Source organism: Alligator sinensis, unplaced genomic scaffold (genome assembly GCF_000455745.1).
Source record: "Alligator sinensis unplaced genomic scaffold, ASM45574v1 scaffold140_1, whole genome shotgun sequence".
In the NCBI taxonomy this organism is placed as follows: Eukaryota; Metazoa; Chordata; order Crocodylia; family Alligatoridae; genus Alligator; species Alligator sinensis.
In genome coordinates, this window is record NW_005841836.1 from 4,564,365 (window position 1) to 4,586,010 (window position 21,646).

At 41.6% G+C, this 21,646-nt stretch overlaps 1 long non-coding RNA gene across 1 annotated transcript in view; it reads left to right on the plus strand.

The window, feature by feature from the left end:
- The first annotated feature begins 2,298 nt into the window (after nucleotides 1-2,298).
- Nucleotides 2,299-21,646, plus strand: part of LOC102378413 — a 34,525-nt gene continuing 15,177 nt past the window's right edge. Inside the window, exons 1-2 of the long non-coding RNA XR_322850.3 lie at nucleotides 2,299-2,542; nucleotides 5,136-5,202. This is a non-coding gene — a long non-coding RNA (uncharacterized LOC102378413). The remainder of the gene's footprint in view (nucleotides 2,543-5,135; nucleotides 5,203-21,646) is intronic.

Below are 21,646 nucleotides of genomic sequence, written 5' to 3' on the forward strand. Positions count from 1 at the left end.
TTTGTCCCAAGATTAGGAAAATACAGCTGGGGATCCAGAAGATAATTTATTCTAACCCCCTGCTCAAGGCAGGATCTTCTTTCTTGGGGCATAATCATTTGGGTTGCACCCATATATGGTGTCCTTTCCCTTTAAAGAATTAAAAATTATTTACAAGAGAAATAAACAATAACCACCCCCCCCCCCCCCCCCCCCCCCGCAAGGGATAAACCAGACTTATTATCACTAAAGGAACAAATCCCACTGTTGCTCTATGAATAACTTGTGTGATTTCTTTCCTGCTGGATCTTTGTCATATAGTTGTTTCACATTTGGGTTTTCCCATGTTGGGATAGAATTTGTGGTTGGATAACAACTGCAAAACCTTCCAGGAAGAGGCTGAAGTTGGGTATTTGCATCAATGAATCCTGTAGGCCTAAAGTTAAAACACAGATCATGAAAAATGGCTGTTGTAACGTTTAGTTTTCTGACTCTTCAGTTCCAGACACAAGCAACATGTAAGATGAGGGTGCACATAAAATGAAGGTTATGCTGAAATCAAATTTATTTGCAGATGCCAATAGTGAACTGGGTATCTATAACCCTGTTCCTGTGTGTAACTTTCATGATCCAGCAGAGGTACTAGAAAAGTCAAATGAAGATTAAAACATACCTAATGGTATGGGGGACATGGTACAGAAGAGCAAACCACATGTCATGGTCATCTGCTGCAGCAGTAGTTGCTAAGGTCACTGTGTCACTGGGAGCAGCAGTGAAGGTGAGCTTTTTGTTTTCATCCTCAAGTCTTATAATAAAACTGGCAGCTGTAGCTTGAGGTGGGCCTTGTTACAAAAGATAGTGCTGTAAAAGGTAAACATATTTACAAGAGATAATAGTGTAGATGGAACCAGCAGATGAGTCAAGCCAAGTTTACTCAGGCTTGTTAGGGTCAGTCCTTTGACATGAAATGTTTTCTTTTCAAATGTTGTGTAAGAAGAACATTACAATCTAGTTAGGGCACTACCCTGGGACATAGGGTATGTTCTTGCTCTAACTTCTGTGTGATGGGGACAAGTCACTCTCTTTGTGAATTTGTTTTTTAAATAACTCTTCCACCTAAATGTCTATGCATTAGGAACAATAGATAAAGGAGTGTCAGGTTGCTTGGGTGGACTCCTGAAAAGATAGGCCATATAAGTACCTGAGAGAGCAAAATATTATCTACACACAAATACCACCATTAGTACGTGCAAAATGCCTTTAGAAGTTTGTTTTTCCATTGACAAGGATAGTGATTTGGGGGGTTTCCTTGGTTTATGATTGCCTGTGAATATAGGGACTGAATTCTAGCCCAGGAGGTCCATCCAGTCCTATATTTCTATGCTTTCTGAATTTTATGCTAGCAAGAAGAAAGTCAGATGAACTTAGAGAAATTAAGACTTCCAGTCAATTCCTACCTGGTATAAATCAGCCTAGCTCTGCTGAAGTCAAAGGAGCTACACCAATAACACCAGCTGTGGATTTGGACCAAAATTTCACTATTGAATGCTAAAGAGAAATCGCTGGACTTTGAATTCAGAAAAGATTCAACTAATTGAGCAAAAAACTCTGGTCTGTGTAGTTGTATCCAATTTGATTTTTTTAAAATTTTATGTTATTGCTGACTGGTGTCTGTGCAAGTCTGCTGAAGAGAACTGTCTTCTTGGGGAAAAAGTTGGGTCAGTCCTGTGTTCTGATGCCCTGCTCCATCACCTGCAACAGAACCACACCAGAGCTGGGCAGGGTGCAGGGTCCCAGCCTCACTCACTTTTCCTTGTTATTCAGCCTAGTATTTTCAGACTGAATGACAACTTTTTTTTCCCATACTGCAGAATGATCTCAGTAGTTGGGCCTTGGTCCCAGCAAGGACAGGCTGCCAACATCATTCCCCTTCTTCCTTGCTAGGCTTGTTGACCAGTGGCCTGATATACCATTTTTCCTGAATATCTACTCTGCACTCTTCTTGCCCACTGCTTGCTGACCACATCTACATTGTCAACTAAAAGGCTTGACAGCTTTACCTTCAAGCACATTGCACTGCTCTGCATGGTCAACCTCCTAAACTGGAAACAGTGCATTAGGTATGACTATGTGATGCTTTGGGTCAGCTGATTAGCCCTGCTTAAGGGCAAGGCCAATTAGCCCATCTGCAGTGCTGCAGAGATGTGGCTACACTGCTGCTACAGTATTTTAGGATGGAGGCTATATAGAGCAGTGCTGTATGCTTAAGGGTGATGATGTTGAGCACAGTAAGTTTACTAGGTAGGCGTTGCCTCAGTTTCTTTAAGCTGTTTTGTCCTCTTTTTTTAGATCCCTCATCTCTCATACATCCTGCTTTCTCTAATGCAGGCTTCTTCCTGGCTTCTTCAGCTCTTTTTCTCACAGCTCACTGATTTGCTTGATAAGTACTCTCTCTTGTTTCCCTCCTGCCTCCTAAATTGTTGGCTAGTGTTTATGCAACTGAGGAGGATTGTTCTGAGCTGCTTTTTTACTTAGAACATTTCATTGATACCAGTTGCTGAAGGTAAGCAACTGAATATAACTGATATTTATGAAGACACGGGGCATTCCCTAGAGATGGGTGACCACTTGTGTGGGTCTCTAGTACCTGAATCTCATCTGGAAAGTGCTCTGTCTTTAAGATGCTGAAGCAGGGTCATTCAAGCTAGTACAAGATGGTAAGGTGGGCTGAATCACAGAAGCCTGTGGGCCCAGAGAAAATAATCATTTAGAAGCCCTTAAGACATGGTTACGTTGGTTGTATACTACTCAGTACTGCTGCTTAAAAACATGACCTGCCTACTCGCCCCGCTGCTGCAGGCTTCAAGCCTGGAATTGAGGTGGAAGGTTGTTTTAGGGATACATCCGTCACTACCACTCTTAAGACATGCATATTCACTAGCTACGGTTGAAATTCTTGCCTCTGAAATGCTGTTTCTCTTTCTCAAAGCTGATACATTGACCTGAGGAACAGCTGATGAGATTTGTTCCAGCTCCATATAGCAGCCTAGCTTTGGAGTTTTCTGAAATAAAATATAAAATGTGCCATAATTGTATATAAGGATAGGGAAGGCCAGCCTGGAAAAAGATAGCCTATGCAAAATGCTTTTAATTCTTGTTTCAAATGTTCTTGTAGAGCACCATGTACTTGCCCAGTTCTACTAGGAGGCAGTATAACAGCTGCCAGCCCTTGGTTACCAGTTTGGATGAGCAGTTCTGGTTAGTATTAAGCTGGAAAGAAAGGATGTGTTTGTGATTAAAGCACTGCACTGGCACTTCGGGAACCTGGGTTCAAGTTGTGGGTCAGCCACAGGCTCTTTGTGTGACTTTGGGCAAGGTAATTAGGCTGAGACATCAAAGGCCAAGAAACAATGTGAGTGCCCCATTCCCAGTCATTATAATTAAGTGGGAAGCTTTGAAACTCTCAGCTTTAATCTCTCTGTGCCTCAGTTCCCCATCTATAAAATTGGGAGAATAATACCTACCTCACATTAAGACAATATGCTCATTAATAACTGTGGTTATGACAGTTACTACTGTTGTCTACAAAAGCACAGTAGACACTCAGTTTACACTGAATTTGGTGAGTGCAGAAGTTATTTGGCCTTGCAGGCAAAGAGCCCATGTATATAGCCATGATTTAGATATGGGCTGCAAAATAAGGTCAGGCCTTTTTTTCAGTGAGAATTTGTTTACACAGAAGAACAAAACCTTAGCGTACAAGATTGGGCCCACAGGGAGATAACTCCCCCCCTGCAAATGCACTGTAAACAAAATATTTATGGGGGGAATGGCTCATTTCATATATATTTAATTTAGTTACATAACAATGTCCTGCCATTTTTTACAGTGAACATTAAACTTTTACAAGATGAAATGACTAGTTATTAACGTGTCAATTTATTTAGCCTTGCTTCCTAACAAGCCATACACCCCCTTCAACATCATCTAAACTACGGTACGTCCTGCTGCCTCACGTTATGTGATCATGTAATGAAAGGCTATAATGCAGGCTGGCAAGAGGAAGGGTTAAAAGAGCCAAGGGAGCCTTAATTCCTGCGTTCTCTGACTTTTGTGGGTTTAATTCACAATCTTAACATTCCATTAGTAAGTGGTCTTACCCACATACACATACACACACAATTAAAAACAAAAAATTCTCAAAAAATATGATTTTTTTTTTCTTGTTGTTCTGAGCCATGCTGGTTCTGTACATGGCAGCCAGGTGTTATTGATAACCATTTTTACATGTTATATTTTGGTATAAGCTCATTCAGGTATCATTCATGGTATCATTCAGGGTTGAATAGATTTCTGTCAGGTTCCATACATGTTTCCTGTTTCTAATAGGACTTTGGTCAAAAAATGTTTTGAAGATCGCTTGTCCTGCTGGAAACGGCAGTGGATTGGGAAAGAGGGGACCTGAATTCTCTTTCTGGCTCTGCCACTGGCATTTAAGATAATCTTGGTCAAACTGCTTCATCTCTCTGTGCCTCAGTGTCTCTATAAAGTGAAGATAATGCTAATTGCCTCCAGTATAAAGGCCTTTGAAGTCTGTGGATAAAAAGCCCTATAAAGGGCATTATTCATGCTTGTGTTGTTTGTATTACCTCTTCTTAATAGATCTGATCCTGGTTATTATCATAATTATTTCTATGACAGTGGACATGTCTATATGAGGTGCTGACTGCACAGTTGCTACTGCGCAGTCATTTAACCATCGTTACTGTGCAATAGTCTCCCCGTATGGCTTTTTGGTGACACTGACTGCGTAGTAGCTCATTACTACTGTTTAGTAGTGTCATGTCATGCTTTGTGCCATGCAATGCTACTGTACAGTAGTAATGAGCTACTGTGCAGTCAGTGTCTTGTGTAAAAGTGGCCAGTAGCACCTAGAAAACCCAACCAGAGCCTGTTTTCACCCCAGTGAGTATTGGCCTATTGCACAATTCATTTGCAAACCAAAAGGAGCAGATACTAACATCCTTCTTTGTGGGATTGATTTACTGTTTAACATGAACAAAAATATTGCAACTGCCTCTTAAAATATACTTGTAGGTTTTCAAGCTAGCTGCGAATGAGGTGCTTTACTAATTTGTTAACACATTTATTTACAGAGTGGTGACCACAGAGCAGATCCTTGAATCTCCATCCCATATTTGGAATTTTGCATGGGAAGCCCCGGTATGTCGAACGTCACTGATATTACATTTTGCCTCTTAAGTTGTCTTATGATCAGTTCATTTATCTTTTCTTTCTAGATGTTTTCTGCCCAGTATATGTGCTATGTGTAACAAATGAATTTTGAAATGGAGTCAGGGGGGTTTCTATTATTTTATAACACAGTACTTTGCTAGGTTAAACTTTTTTTCTAAAAAGGTAAGTCAGTTATTGAAACACAGTTCCTCTACACTGTGTATATGTAGAAGTGTTCCAAAAAATATTTTGGAAGAATTTCTATTAACTGGTTAAAAATATATTTGCATACATTTTCACCCTGCTAAACTTGGTTGTTTTGCCTCTGTCTGGCAAATATATGATTTAAAAATAAAGGGCATCTTAAAAAAAAAAAAAAGAGACTTGTATGTCTAAACACTTGCACTCAAATAATATTTATGATTTTTTTTTCTCTTGTTTCCAGGGATATCCACTAAATAACATTGACCTCTTAATTTTCCATAAGAGGCTTATTAATGTATTTATCTGTCCTTTACAGGGGAAAATAAAAACAAGTAAAAGTGGTTGTACGAAAATGGTGATAAATTTGTGTCTGAGTCCCAAACCTGCAAAAACTTATGCTTAACTTTACATACTCTGACTACTTCCAGTGGGGTCCAGGCCTGTGAAAAATGTTTGTAACAGAATCACAAACTGTCCTGCCTCATTTCCCATCTTGTTACAAGCACTAATATCTGTGTAAGTTTAGCTAAGTTCATGAACCTTCAGAACACCTCCCCACTATGCCCCTAGGGTTCTGGGAAGGGATTTATGGTTTCATGTGAAAAACAGTGTGAAACTTGGCACCTTTGCATGGCTTCAACCCTAACACCACCAACACTCTAAGTGAGAAGAGGGACTGTGAACTTACCCAAACCTGAAGTGTAGAAAAAGTTTATTGAAACCCCCATTCACTGCAGCTAGCAAGATTTGCAGAACTTTAGGGTTTTATCTGCATTAGCCTTATTACTAACCCCACACGTTCAAAATTCATGATCCTGACCCCTGCAAAGATATTATGACATGCGATGGCCTAAAACTGCCAAGTTCTGAAACAAAAGGATAAATTGGATTCTTTTTACTCTATTTTTGGTTTTTGGACCTATAAAGATCACATTTCAAACTTTTCTTTGCAGCCAGGAAGTCTAGAAACATACTTTAAAACATGCAAGTTGAAATTCTAACAATCACATGACTTTGAGATGGAGCTTGAAAAAAAGCTTCCCACTAAATATTATGAGGTATGTGATGAAAAACTTCACAGTGTTGTTTGTGGAACACTTTACAAAATAATCCCCAACATTGCTGAACTAATCTTAGCAACAGTGGGCCAGTTAATTTATTTGGGTCAATTGGGCCATGAATTGAAGAGATGCGATTTTTAGGGTTGATGAGCAATCTGCAGCTTCTAATTGGTTATCATAATCAGCTACTTGAATATGTATGTGGGTGGGTGGGTGCGGGGTGGGGGCAGAGAGTCCACCATTCCCCCATGTCTAGTCCCTATATTGTATGGCTTCAGGCTAGAGTAATCACTGCTACATGGTTGTATTGCTGGGGGTGGGAGGTAGAAAGGGAGGAAGGATGCATGACCACCCACTCACCCACCCCCTCTTCCAGGGCTTGATATTAAATGCAAAATGTGCCTGTTTGTTACTACTGATTGCTTGAGCTGGCAGCCATATATGTATGCAAGGGGGACACAGTTCCCAGAGCAAACATAGTACTTGGGAGTCAGTGGCAAAGGGGGAGATATTACGTGTAGGTTCAGAGAATGGAGGGTTCATCAGACTAATAATGCCCATCCTTTCCCTGGCTGGCAGGCAAGCTCTGTGATGGAGGTGCCAATCAGGATGGTTCAGGTTTACACAGGGAGACAGCTCTTCCATAGCTCACTTGCTTTACTTCATTTAAGTAAGTGCTAAAAGAGAATTAATTGGTTGGCAGGCTAATGTGGGAACCCTGGGTTTAATTCTCTTCTTGGCTGTGGGCTTTCCGCATGGCCTTGGGTCACTGAGGGGCAGACTTTTAAAGGCATTCAGGCATCTAGAAATGTGGATCCCATGAAGCATAAATACAACATTAGGTGCTTAAGTGCTTTAAAAATCTGGCCCTTGGTGCCCTGTGATTTGCTATGTAAAATTGGGTCAAAAAGCATTTCCTTCCCTGCCAAACTGTTTTGCAGATAAATACTATACAAATTATGCGGTGCTCAGAACCAATGCAGGTGGTTTGGAAGGAGATGATGACAACTTCAGATACACAGGAGGAAGGTGGACAACTGGCAGATATCCAGGTTGTCCTGATTGCTTGATGACTGGCAGAAGCACTGAACATTGTTTCCAATTGCCAGCAGGTGGATGAGGCAAAGCTGCCTACTTATGAAAGGCTCAGGATTGGGTAGTCACAGTGACTACCTGCTTGGACAAGCCAGATGAAGTCAGTCCAACTGACTGACGTAGTTAGGTTTTTGGGTGCTCACTCCTCACAAGCTACTCCCACAGTCTCCTGTTTAAACTCACAGCTCAGTTCTTCATCAGATAGGCAAATTGCCCTCTTGAGTGAAAAAGCTATCCAGGCTAGTTGCAGTTCCTCCACAGGCATTGCAATGGTACTAGTAGTTCCCCCTTCAGTTACCCTAGTGCTTTCAATGCAGTTGAAGGAGTCGGACTTAGAACTTGCCTTGACTTTCAAAGGGCTGTCTGCTTCTAGGCTTATCACTAAAAAGGTAGCTTTGGGCAGCTGGCTTTGGAATCTATGTGGTGATTCCCAATGATGTCCATAGGTTTTTCATTAGGCCCAATGTGCAATGGGGGGATTGTTACTTCATCCATATGTAACCCAGCCCACTATCCTAACAATTACTGGTGAAAGTGGCATTGTTTGTGTCACTCAGAAAGATAATTTAACTTTTTCCTAACCAGCTCCTGATGGGTCTGTGTACCTCATCCCAGTCCAAAAATCAGCTTTAGGTGAGACCTTCAGTCAGGCAAATCGCCCTTTTGAGAGAAGAAGCTTTTCTTCTTCCATGGAGCCTGGGATAGCTGCACGTCCTCCACAGGCATTGCAATGGTAGCAGCAGTTCTAGTCTGGGTAGTCTGCAAAGTGAATCATGTGTGATTACTGCATTTATGAAATAAAAGTTCTAACTGTACTTACAAAAATGTAGTAGCCCTACCTATAAACTCACAGTGGGGCTGTTCTCCCATGTCCAAGAGTTATGTCCATTTACTGACTGGAATCATCTCTTAAAGAGCATATTTCATATTGAAAAGGAATTAAGGAAGAATGATAGATTGGGATAGCATGAGCCCTTGTGTTCTTATTGCTATAGTTTAAGTTATTGTTGTTTTGCTCTACAGTTAACTATTACAAAAAGATAGAAAGCACAAACTTAAGATATTTTTGCAGCCACCAAATATATAGACAGGAAGTCAGCTGTATTATGCAGATTAAAGAGTCAAGTTAATTCATTAGAACACTGCAGCCAAAATCAGTGTTATGAAGCAAAGTTTAGTTGCTGCCTATATTATTTCTGGTGGATATTTTCCCCCTTAAGCTTCAGACAGATGATTTCCTACAGGGGGTTTAAAAGAGCTTCATCTGGAAAAAAAAGACTATCATGCTAACTTCTAACTTACTCTACAACAAGAATCCATTAACTCTAGAATGGCTAATGACTGTGATAGAAAAAAAGTAAAAGGAATAGGTTGTATTCCTGTTCTCAAGTGTTACACCGATGTTCAAGTGGCATCAGGATATCTTTGGCCATTCATATTTGAAAAACCAAAATGCAGCCATTAAAATTCAGCCTCATACCAGGGGATCAAATTTGTGTAGAAATAGGGGTGAAATAGACTGCATTTTTGTGCCTTAAATATTACTTCAGATCTTGGTATTTGCAGGTGCACGGCACTAAATTGAACACAATCATTTTGTTAATTGCAGTTCAAGCTCATTAGGGAACTATAAAGGCAGAAGAATGAATGTAACCGTGCATTAAATGGTAAATGATTTTGGGGTGGGAAGCAGTCAGGTGTGTTGCCCAAGGCTATGATTTTCCCCAAATTAACATACATAGCAAAGCAAGAAAGAATGAGGGGGGTGGGAACAATGAAAGGTTACAGGTAGCCAGAGCAAACTCCCAAACCTCAGTGACACTGTGGGATATGTTAATTTCTGAATTGTTGAGAATCTAGCTGGTGCTGGTTCACACCAGGATTTGGTTTTTTTGTTGGTGGTGTTTTAGATTCATTCAGATGAAATGCAATGAAAAAAAACCAAAACAGTGATGTGTGTGTTTTGTCCCTGTGCACTGAATAAAGCTTTGCAAAGTTTTTGCTTCAGCCTCAAAGACCTGTTGCATGAGCAATTGTAATGAAATTTGTTACGAAACCACTGAACTCCTCAGCCTTGGAACAACGTGTGTCTGAGCAAACAGCCAAAAGCTGCTTCTCTAAGTTTTGATGAAAGATTCATCAGCCTGAACACGTTCATCTCAAAACTTGATTCCTTCCATTCCCCTGCTGGGATCTCCAAGCCAGCCAAGTCCCTTGTGCTTTCAGGTTTGATTATGTACATTTATTTCCCCTGCAATGAACATATTAATCCTCCAGTGTAGTAAGAAATTTGGTCAACTTTTTCAATTGTAACTAATAATTTTAACTGTCTCTAGATTTGGGTGCCCAAACTGAGGTAGCTTAAAGGGTCCTGATTTCTTAACTGCTCATCTCTTCTGTGAAAAACAGGCTTCTTTAATTTATCTTATCACTTTTAATTTAAACTTTGAATGTAGTGGTAACTCTCTCCTTATTGAATAACAGATTTAAGAGAAATACTAAATAGAAATAGGGGGCTGGATGGTCTTATAAAATTTTCCACTGGAACTTCTTTTTGGCCATAAAGTTAGAGTTTTGAGCAAGCCAAAGAGATGTCCACTAGAAATTTAGGTGAAAATAAGGGGTTTTTTACTTGTCTTTGTTGAAACTTTCAGTAGAAAATGCAATCCTTGTTCTGAACAGCTTTAACTAATTTAAACATACCAAGCATGAGTCTTGTAACATTTAAGGATAGAAATAGAATTTAAGGATTAATGGCAACATTGGTATCTGTTGGTATTATTTATCATTCCATCTATTCTATCAATAGTTTTTTCAGGAGATTCCAAAAGGGGATGGGACAGTTACAATTAAACTCTTTCTATCACTTACAACCTAAATAGAGTGTCACAACTGAACTTTACTGGGGCAATGCCACCTGAAATTTCCTGGAGCAACTCTTAACATCTTCAGCCCAAGAAATATATAAAAAGGATGCCAGGATTGCCTAAATGTGTGACCTTCCTGTGAAACAGCTGGTGCTGGATGCTGTCAAGTGATAGGAACTAGGCTTAAAGGACCTCGGGCCTGATTCAGACAGGCAATTCCTGTATTTCTTGGCTTCTATCCACGTAAGCTGCTAAGTTCACTGTTTACTAATAGATCAGCAGTAGTTGGTATTTGCTTGCCCCTGACTCTAAAATGGATTCCATTTATAGTATCTAATAAGGTGAATTAAACAGGATAACTCTCTAGGAAATGAGGCATCTAATTTAGTAGAACAGATACTGATGAACACAAAACTGTTTAAATATGAAGGATATGTACTACTATTTACATTATCTTTATTTCAGTTTAATTTATTTACTCTTGGTTTATTTTATGACATGGTTAAGCACTTTATTTGCTTATTATAATAGCCCTGCAATGCAAATATAATATATGCCACTTCATGAATGTAAATGAGAGCATACTTCTCACTGCAGGCATGTGGTAAACTGTATAACCACAGCTGAATGGAAAAAAGGGAAAAGAAAGGTTGGTTGACAACTCATAAAAGCAAATGAAAAAAAAATTCAGATTGGCATGTAATTACTCTTTGATGACACCGACATGAATATAGTGGAAACAGTTATAAACCAATTGAATGCAGCAGTTTGCGACCATCAGTAAGTCTTGTGTAATTAAAATGGGTGGATCTGAAAACTTAAAATTCTCTGAAGTTTGTTGTAAAACAGGACAGATCCAACCTTCAAACAACATAGGCATTTCATGAATAGTTCTGTGTGTGCACGATGAATATTCTAAGCAGGACTGACAGAAGTATCTTTTAGGAATGCCCAACATATCTTGCTGTAAGACCCCATTCTCAATACTTGTTACTTTGCAGCTTTAGTGCTTTGGGTTGAAATTTTCTAGGTTGGATGTCTGCCACAGAGTGAATTTCCAAGGACAGAAGTCATTTCTGGGGACAAAGTTAAGGCAAAATATGTTTTGCCCATGTGTAAGAGGCCATAACCTGAGGGATTCCTACCCCATTTGTTGCAGAAGTTGGAAAGTATGTAGTGAATGAGGCAGGGGAATGCAGGAGGGATGGGCTCATGGTTAAGGTGTTTGAATGCTGCCTTGGGGAAATGGTTTCTCTCCCTGTCTCTGCCAAAATGATGCTATGCAAGGTAATTAAATGAAACATTGAAGAGATTGTAGGCCAACTGTGTGGTCCTCACCTGTTGGATGCCCAACTTGAGACAGTAGGGTTTGAGATTTATGGAAGTTCTAAGCAGTCAGAAGAGCTATGCTCGAAACTGTAAAGTTTTGTATAATACTACATACTATGAAAAAACAAGTTGTATACCTCTCACTGGACATCCAGAATCAGTGGATATTTGTTACTCTTTAGTTCTCTACACCTTAATTGTCTATCTGCAAACTGTGGAGAATACCATCTTACTGCACATGGGCTGGTGTAAAGCTACATTAATGTTTGTTCAGCACTCTAATAATATAGTAATGAATACCATAGCAAAGCATGTGAGGAACTGAATAGTTGTGGCTTCAGAGCAGAGTCTGAATGGAGCATAGTAATGAAAAAGCCTGGGAGCAGACATTGCATAATGACGATTAAAGAAAGTATTGGATAGCTGCTCACTAAGTGAGCAGCATCCTTCCAATGCACTGAATGAGGCAGGGGCCCTGTGGACAAAATAATATACTACCCTGTAATTAAGGAGTGCTTAAAGATGTGGGGGTGGAAACCTAGCGCTTTACTTTCAGCTCGACATGCCCCTGCACCAAGCGCAGTGCATGCCCAGAAAGAAATGGCATCAGTTTGACCCGACTTTCCTAGCATCTGTATAGCTCACTTGCTTCAGCAGGGCTTTTTGGTGCTTTCATCTTATTGCACAGGAAACTAAGCCTGGCATTTCCATTTGAGTGTTAGACTTTACAGCAGCATTAACTAACTTATTTTTGTGTGTAGTAGTCATATCGATTATATATCCCTAAACTACATAATTCTATTGCCTTTCCTTTTTACCCATCTTATCTACCCTTTCAGAGAAAATACAGTGGGTTAGTCACTAGTTATCAGGAGAAAACCTTGGAGGCATATATTTTGACCTTTTGCTCCACAGAAGTTTACAGCTGGCTAAAAATCTTCTTCAAATGGGCTTGCTTTCCATAAAACAACTGTCTCTACTTTAGTTTTTCATGTGTGACAGTTTCAAAGGAGGCTTCTCTAAACTATGTTACAACTCATGCCATTGCGTGCCAAATGATTATTTTATGAGTCTTTGAAATTAGGCATCTGTTATCTTTTTGCCTGGGGTTTACTTGCAGAAAAAGAGAATGCCAAACATTAATGTACACACTCTTAACAAAATTACCAATGTTTATAGAGTGACCTTTACATTTTAGTGTCCACCTAAGGGCCAAGTAGGTGGAATTATTCGTTGGCCTATTAGTTTATCAGTTAACAGGAATGATGGCTGAATGCTCAGGAAAAATCAAAGTGCCACAAATACATCTGTGTAACAAAAACAATAACAGATAACAATCATCCTCTGAACTTTCTAGGAGAGCTGCAGTTTTGATAGCATCAAATATTTCTTTGGCAGATTTTCCTGAGGTCTGACCGTACTCTTTGTCCACCAGATGGCAACAGTCAGCTCAAAAACATGGGGAAAAAAATCTGGCCCCAGCCCTCTCAACAGGCAGTGGGAAAAAAAAATTGTAGCCGAAATCTTAAAACTTGGTGGCCTAAAGGCAGGCACCTCAATCCATGTATAGTTGCAAAAGAAGTGGCCTGATTTGAAAAAAAATAAGCTGGGCAGAAGCAGAGTGTAATGAAATGTATCTAATGAACAAGACAAGAAGGAGCTCATTGAGAGTTAGTTGTGCATCAGAGGCCTGAGGGATCTACCTCAGAAGGAAATTCAAGATGAGCTTAGTGGGGGGTTCACCCCCAGAGGTGTATGGACATGTTGGGTAGGCATACAAATGCAACCTAAACTCTATATCCTTTTAAATCTGGCCATGCCCTGCACATAATGGGGCACAAACCTGGGTAGATGCATGTTTCAGCATTTAGGAATAATTCTGTGCCCAAGGTGTTCTCTTTAGACATGCTCTTTCTTCAGCAACTAGTTCCAACTGCATAACTGAACAGGGTCTCTGCAGATTTCCTCTTTCCACAACTTAGTCACTTAAAGATACATCTTCCTTTCCCAGCCCAAACTCAGTAAACACATGGCCAAACACTAAAAACCAACCTCAGTAACAAGGGCCCATTCATCTCTGAAGCTATGTCTACAGTGAGCTAGGGTCAACCTTTAGGTCCTCCTCAAGCCCATATATACTGATCATCTAATCTCTGCTCTGCCCTTGAGCCCATGAACAGTCCAGTCTGACCGTTGCAGCTCTGCTGGGTTTCCAGCTCTGAGGTCAACCTCAGCTTCTTTCCTCACCTAGTACTCCCTGCAGCATGCCTGGAACTTATGTGCACGGTGCAGACCTTTTCCACAAAAAATTAATCACAGCAATTCCACAAGTCTCTGGCCCTTGATTCCAGGCCTTCTACATTCCACTTCCTGCTTTTGCTGCCTGTAAAGGGACAAGCCTAGAAGGAGAGACAAGGGCTCTCTTCAAGGATGTAGAAAGCAAAGTGTGGAAAGCTGTGGTGCAGGCTACAAGATACAATATATATGAGTGTGAGCGGCGCATGTGGCTTGGTCTGGTTGAAGGTGATCCTCAGTCATAGAATCGCAGACAAATAATGCTGGCAGGAACCTCAAGAGGTCATCTAGTCCAATCCCTGACTTGAGGCAGGAGCATCTCGGTCAAAATCATCTCAGATATGCGTTTGTCTAATTTGCTCTTAAAAACTTGAAATGATGGAGATTTCCCAGGGAATCCATTCCAGTGCTTGTTCAGCATCGCAGTTAGAAAGCTCTTATTTATGAAAGTTGTATGGGAGACCATATCAAAAGCCTTGCTGCAGCTGAAGAAATCACATCCATTGCTCTCCCTCATCCCCTTGTCTTAGAAAGAAATCATGTTGACTTGCTCTTGACAAATCCATGTTGGCTTTTCCTTATTAACGTCTTATACTTTGCATGTGTATTATAAACTTGTAACTGACAACAAAATGATATCTATCTGGTGGCTGGGATAGGGGATTTACCAGCCCTTGTTTGTGATGGTAATAAATGGCCTGTGGCCAGTGTCAGTTAACACAGTTAATAAATAATAGAACTGTTTGCACCCAGGGAGTAAGGCCCACCTCCCCTCCCACCCATTTAGTATATATAAATTTAGCCAGGGGTCAAAAAAAACCTGTGGAAAAAAACCCAGAGCAATGCATGCTCAGCCAGTGTGTGCTGCCGAAAAGCGCAGCTGGGCTGCCTGCAGCCGCACTCCACTGCCAGTCAGACTCCAAGTGGCAGAATTGCCATGGCTGCAGCCCCGGGAGGCCCCCAGGCCCCCAGGTAAGGCTGCTGGGGCCAGCCCAGTCCTGGCCCCAGCCTCCCCTACCCCACCGAGGGCAACTTGCTGCGTGTCAAAGCACACATGTTCCCTGGGGACAAGTAGCAGCGGCTCAGGTGTGCTGCCACTACTTGTCCCCGGGGAACCAAACATCCATTCACATCTGGATGCACCCATGGTATGCATATAGCACAGACCTCTTGAAAAGTTTTCCAATTCCTTAGAAGATGTCTTCAGACTCTTCTTTAATTGTTTTGGTCCCAATGAACATGCCTTTTTGATGTTTCCTTGTATTATTATTATGTTATCTTTTCAAGTTTATTTACACTGAGCTGGCAAAATCCTTTTCGGAAGATAAACTCTTTAGTGGAAGCCAGGAATTTTGCCTGGCTACTGACTTACTTATGGATTCCCTTGAAGTATTAAATAATACCATTCCTGGTAACAACTTCTTGGACAAACAAGTAGGCAAGAGTATAAAGTATGGCTCAGCCATACAGGGATGAAGTCAGGAAGGCCAAAGCACAGCTGGAGTTGCAGCTTGCAAGGGATGTGAAGGGTAACAAAAACTGTGTCTACAAGTATGTCAGTAACAAAAGAAAGATCAGGGAAAGTGTGGTTTCCTTACTGAATGAGGGAGGTAACTTAGTGACAGAGGATGTAGAAAAGGCTTAAGTACTCAATCTCTTTTTCACATGTCTTCATAGGCAAGGTCAGCTCCCAGACTACTGCACCTGGCAGCGCAGTTTGGGGAGAAAGTGAGCAGCTGACTGTAGTGAAAGAACAGGTTATGGACTATTTAGAAAAAAAACTGGATGTGTACAAGTTCATGGGGCCAGACATGATATACCTGAGCATGTTGAAGGAGTAGGCCAATGTGTCTGCAGAGCCACTGGCCATCATCTTTGAAAATTCATGGAGATCAGGAGAGGTCCCAGATGATTGGAAAAGGGCAAACATAGTGCCCATATTTAAGAAATGAAAAAAGAAGGATCCAGGGAACTACAGACCAGTCAGCCTCACCTCAGTCCCTGGAAAAATCATGGAGCAGATCCTCAAGGAATCCATTTCTAAGCACTTGGAGAAGAAGAATATGATTAGGAACAGTCAGCATGGATTTATCAAGGGCAAGTCATACCTGACCAACCTGATTGCCTCTGTGATGAGATGACTGGCTCTGTGGATGCAGGAAAACCAGTGGATATGGTATACCTTGATTTTAGCAAGGCTTTCTCACAGGCAAGGTAAGGAAGTACAGGCTGCATAAATGGACTATAAGGTGGATAAAAACTGGATAGATCATCAGGCTCAGAGGGTAGTAATCGATGTCTTGATGCCTAGCTGGCAGCTGGTATCAACTGGTGTGCCCCAGGGGTTGTTCCTGGGGCCAGTTTTGTTCAATATCTTCATCAATGACCTGGAAGATGGCACTCCCAGCAAGTTTGCAGATGACAGCAAGCTGGGAGGAGTAGTAGATATGTTGGAGGGTAAGGCTAGGATTCAGAGACCTTGACAAATTGGAGGATTGGACCAAAAGAAATTTCATGAGGTTCAATAAGGACAATGCAAAGTCCTGCACTTAGGACGGAACAATCCCATGCACCAGTACGGGCTAGGGACCGACTGGCTCTGCAGTAGCTCTGCAGAGAAGCACCTGGGGCTTACAGTGGACTAAATTCAACATGAGCCAACAGTGTGCCTTTGTTTTGAAGAAGGCGGATGTCATACTGGGTTGCACTGGTAAGAGTGTTGCCAGCAAGTCAAGGGAAGTGATTATTCCCCTCTATTTGGTACTGGTAAGGTCAGATTCAGAGTACTGTGTTCAAATTTGGGCACCCCACTACAGAAAAGATGTGGACAAATTGGAGAGAGTCCCGCAGAGGGCAATGAAAATGGTGAAGGGGCTGGGGCACATAACTTCTGAGGAGAGGCTGAGGGAACTGGGCTTATTTAGTCCAGAGAAGAGAAGACTGAGAGGGGATTTAATAGCAGCCTTCAACTAACTAAAGCAGGCTTACAAAGAGGATGGAGTTAGACTGTTCACAGTGGTGGCAGACGACAGAACACGGAGCAATGGTCTCAAGTTGCAGCAAGGGAAGTTTAGGTTAGATATTGGGAAGAATTTTCTCACTAGGAGGGTAGTAAAACACTGGAACAGGTTACCCAGAGAGGTGGTGGAAGCCCCATCCTTGGAGATTTTTAAGACCCAGCTAGACAAAGCTTTGGCTGTGATGATCTAGTTGGGGATGGTTCTGCTTTGAGTAGGGGGTTGGACTAGATGGCCCCCTGAGGTCCCTTCCAGCCCTAATTTTCTATTATTCTAAAGCACATAGTTTATCACCTTTTTTTCACCCAGAGAGTCATTATCACTGGATGTTCAGCCTTTCTGCCTTAGTTTGTTTTCTTGCGGTAGTTCTGATGCTCTCTCATATCTATATGGAAAGCAGGGCAATGTGGCATCTTACAGACCAACTCGTTCAGAGAGTCATGAGCTTTCATAGGCTACAGACTACTTTGTCAGATGCTACGTAGGCTGTAGCTCATGCCTTTCTGAATGAATTGTGATGCTTTGTCACGTACCTTACTAGTGCTATAAAATCAAGAGCCTTCAATATGGTTTAGTTAACTATTCTTGCTTTGTTTGTCACTGCATGTGGAATTTCTTTTTTTTTTTTTATTTCTTCAAACCTTATTTCTGTAGAAATGAGATAAAATGTTTAAGTCTTTGGTTTGGTCTGAGGACATCCATAATAAAGATATGTTAGGGTGTAGTTCTGCACTGCAATGTTACCTTGTGCAGTCAGAAATGCTGGTACAGTACAGCTATCAAGCACTGCCCAGTCAGAATGTCAGGATTATAAGTTTATAAGCTGTCACACTGCCTTGTCTTCTGCCTAATCTAAGACTAACCCATCCAACTACCTGTCTCTATTAATGTCTGTACGGTCAGACCAGTGTCTACCCCAGTGCTTTTCAACCTTTTTAGATTCTAGGCACCACTTAAAAAATGTCAGCTGTTATTTTTTATTCTTTTTTTGACTACAGAAAATGGTGAAGCAACTCTTCTGTTGCAAAGAACTCAGATAGACCCAACAAGTTAGCATGTTTTTGGCACTATGGATTCCTACTTCATATCTCTGGGTTTATCTTACGAATCACATTTGCACACCTAACAGTGCTAAAATTGTGTGAGATCCTGTGGCACTCTTGAGAGGATCTCAAGGTATCCCACAATATTGTATTACCCTGGTTGAGAATCACTGGTGTGTTCTGTCCCTAAGCTACAGTCTGGACTGGGCAATTTCTCTTGCTTGTCATATCATAGAAGGATAGAAAATTAGGGTTGGAAGGGACCTCAGGAGATCATCTAGTCTAACCCCGTGCTCAAGGGAGGACCATTCCTAACTATACCATCCCAGCCAAGGCTTTTTCTAGCCGTGTCTTCAAAACCTCCATGGATCGAGATCCTAAAACCTCTCTGGATAGCCTGTTCCAGTGCTATACTACCCTCCTTGTGAGAGAGTTTTTCCTAATACCCAACCTCAACTTCACTTCCTGCAACATGAAACCATTGCTCCTTCTCCAGTCACATGCTATCGATGAGAAGAGTCTAGTCCCATCCTCTTTGGAGCCACCCTTTAGGTAGTTAAAGACTGCTATTAAATCCTCCTTCAGTCTTCTCTTCTCCAAGCCCCATTCCTTCAGCCTACTATACAGCCTGAAGAAGGCAGTCTACCATTAGCCTTCTTTAAAACAAGGGCATGCTTTGGCTCCAATTCAGCTTATTGTCCTCTGTAACCCCCATGTCCTTTTCTGCAGAGCTGTTGCTTAGCCAGACAGTCCCCAGCTTGTATTAGTGCCTGGGATTTTTCCATCCAAAGTGCAGGAATTTTCACTTGTCTTTATTAAACCTCATGAGATTTATTTTGGTCCAATCCTCCAATTTGTAAAAGTCTTTCTGAATCCTAGCCCTACCCTCCAGCATATCTGCTATGCCCTCAACCTTGCTATTATCCTCAAACTTGCTGAGGGTGCACTCCATCCCATCTTCCAGGTCATTGATGAAGATATTGAACAAAACTGGCTCCAGGACCGACCTCTGGGTCACTCCACTTGATACTGATTGCAAACTAGACGTGGAGCCATTGATTACTCCCCTCTAAGCCTCACGATCCAGTTTTCTATCCACCTTACAGTCCATTCATCCAACCCGTTCTTCCTTAGCTTGCTGACAAAAATGTTGTGGGAGACCGTTACCAAAAGCCTTGCTAAAGTCAAAGTATAACATGTCCACTGCTTTTCCCACATCCATAGAGCCAGTCATTTCATCATAGAAGACAATCAGGTTGGTCAGGCATGACTTGCCCTTGGTGATACATGGCAACTGTTCCTAATCACCTTCTTCTCCTCCAAGTGTTTAGAAATGGATTGGATTCCTTGAGGCTTTTTGATGGGTTAATACTGACTTACTCGTGTAGTCTCTTTCTGAGTTTGTTGTTCACAATTCTAATTACCATCTGGTTTCTTATCAGGGTTACAGTGAGTACACCCTTCACTTCCTTTTTTGAGTGCTAAAAAAATCTCTCTTGTGTTTCATGTGGCCTGCAGTATTCTTCAGATTTTTGCAATTCCATTTGACACTTAACCTCCTCCACCTGAGTTAATTGAAAACTGTTTTTACTTCATGAGAAGCATCATGAAAAATAAAGCTTCATTTTGAGTGCCTGTGTTCTCACAGTCAAATTTTAAACTTCTCCAGTTGTCTTCTATATTTATGTATATTTTCAGATCTAATAGTTATTACTTCTTCAGTCAGATTATTTTCTTTCATTGCTAGTTGCTCCATAGGATGTCCATGTATTACGATGCCCCTAGGTGCTTAAGAGATCCTGGGCACGTCTACATGAGATATTTACTGCAGAGCTGACTAATTAGCTCTGTAATAAATATCTCAGCATTTACACGTGCACCCCTGTTAAGGTGCAGGAAACTAATAAACTCTGCAGCAGGGTAGCACTGGTAAATACAAGTACTACCCTGCTGCAGAGTTCTTTTGTGCACAGCAGCGCATGTGTAGACGCTGATCCAGCTGTTTTAGTGCAGGGGCTGCCTGCCAGCTAGCCCTGTACTGAAGCACCCTCATGCCTCAGCCAGCCCCTCCACAACACTTTGGGCATTTTTACATGTGCTCTGGGAGGCATGGGGAGGCATTTTAATTAGAGAGCCACACTAATTAACAGCACCCTAGTGTCACATGTATTAGTGTCCCCACACTGAAAAATCATGGCAGGGTACTTTGAATTAAAGCTCATTGAATGAGCTTTAGTTCAAAGAGCACTGCTGCCATTTTTCAGCGTGTGGACACTGATACATGCGATGCTAGAGTCTGCTGGAGCACATTAATTTCCATGCCCCAGGCAGACTCAATTAATTGTGTCTGCTCTGATATACTGGATTTCCAGCACATCAGAGCCAGCTCCCTGTATGTGTATAGGAGCCCACTGAGTCCAGCTGGAGCAGTCCCAGCCTGGCAGGCTCCTCTCCATACCCCCCCACCCCCCCCTCCCCACCCCTGGTCCCTCTGCCAGCTGGGGCTGCTCCAACCAGACTCCACATACTGCACATGAATACACTTCAGAGCTGATTACTCCAGGGTTAATTGTTCCTGAGGGCATATTCAAGCAGTGCACCTGGGAGCAAAAACTCTGGAGCAATAAGCTCCAGAGTTTATTCATGTGCACTAATTGCATGTGTAGACATGCCCACTGGGTATGCAATGATCAGTCTTAACTACCACCAGGGTTCTGTAGCTCTCAGTCTTCTGGTCTCAAAAACTATGCTACCTAAAAATACAGTTCCCAGCACTATGAATGGAAGTCAATGGAGCTAATTAATGAATACCAACTGAACTTCTGACCCACGCTCATTAAGATGAAACATTGTCAAAATATTCCTATTGTACTGTGATGTTTACATGCTTCCTGAGAGCATAGCCAGAGATTAAGCAGACAGTTGTGGTTGATCCCTGACTGAATGACAATAGGGCTGGCTCTGTGGCTGGCTTGGGAGAAAGTCATCAAAGTGGGTGGGTATGTGCACCAGAAGCCTTAAACCTATCACCAAGTGAATGTGCTGCTTGGAAATAATGGATCTGATGACCAAAATCCCACCTTCATCTCTGGTGGTAAATTTAAGTTGGAGGTTTAATCTTCCATTCATTGAAATATTCTGGGATATCTAATCTAAAAGATGAATTTACAACATTTAACCTGGGCTGTGACTCCATCCCTCTTTCTTAGTATCGCTTTTCATACTGACATGTCCTGTATGTGTTACAATCCCTTCTATCTCTTGGACCCAAGGTCTAGAACAGGCTGAAAATTGATGGCCAAGATTCTTTAAAAAGAGGGCTACTACATTTGTATTGGACATTTCAGTAAGGGGACTGATTTTCAAGTACACTGAGCATGGGGTGTTCTCTTGGGATGTTCCCATGTCTCCATGGGTGTCATTGGCTACCCTGCATTCCCAGATTCATAGATTCATAGATGTTAAGGTAGGAAGGGACCTCAATAGATCATCGAGTCCGACCCCCTGCATAGGCAGGAAAG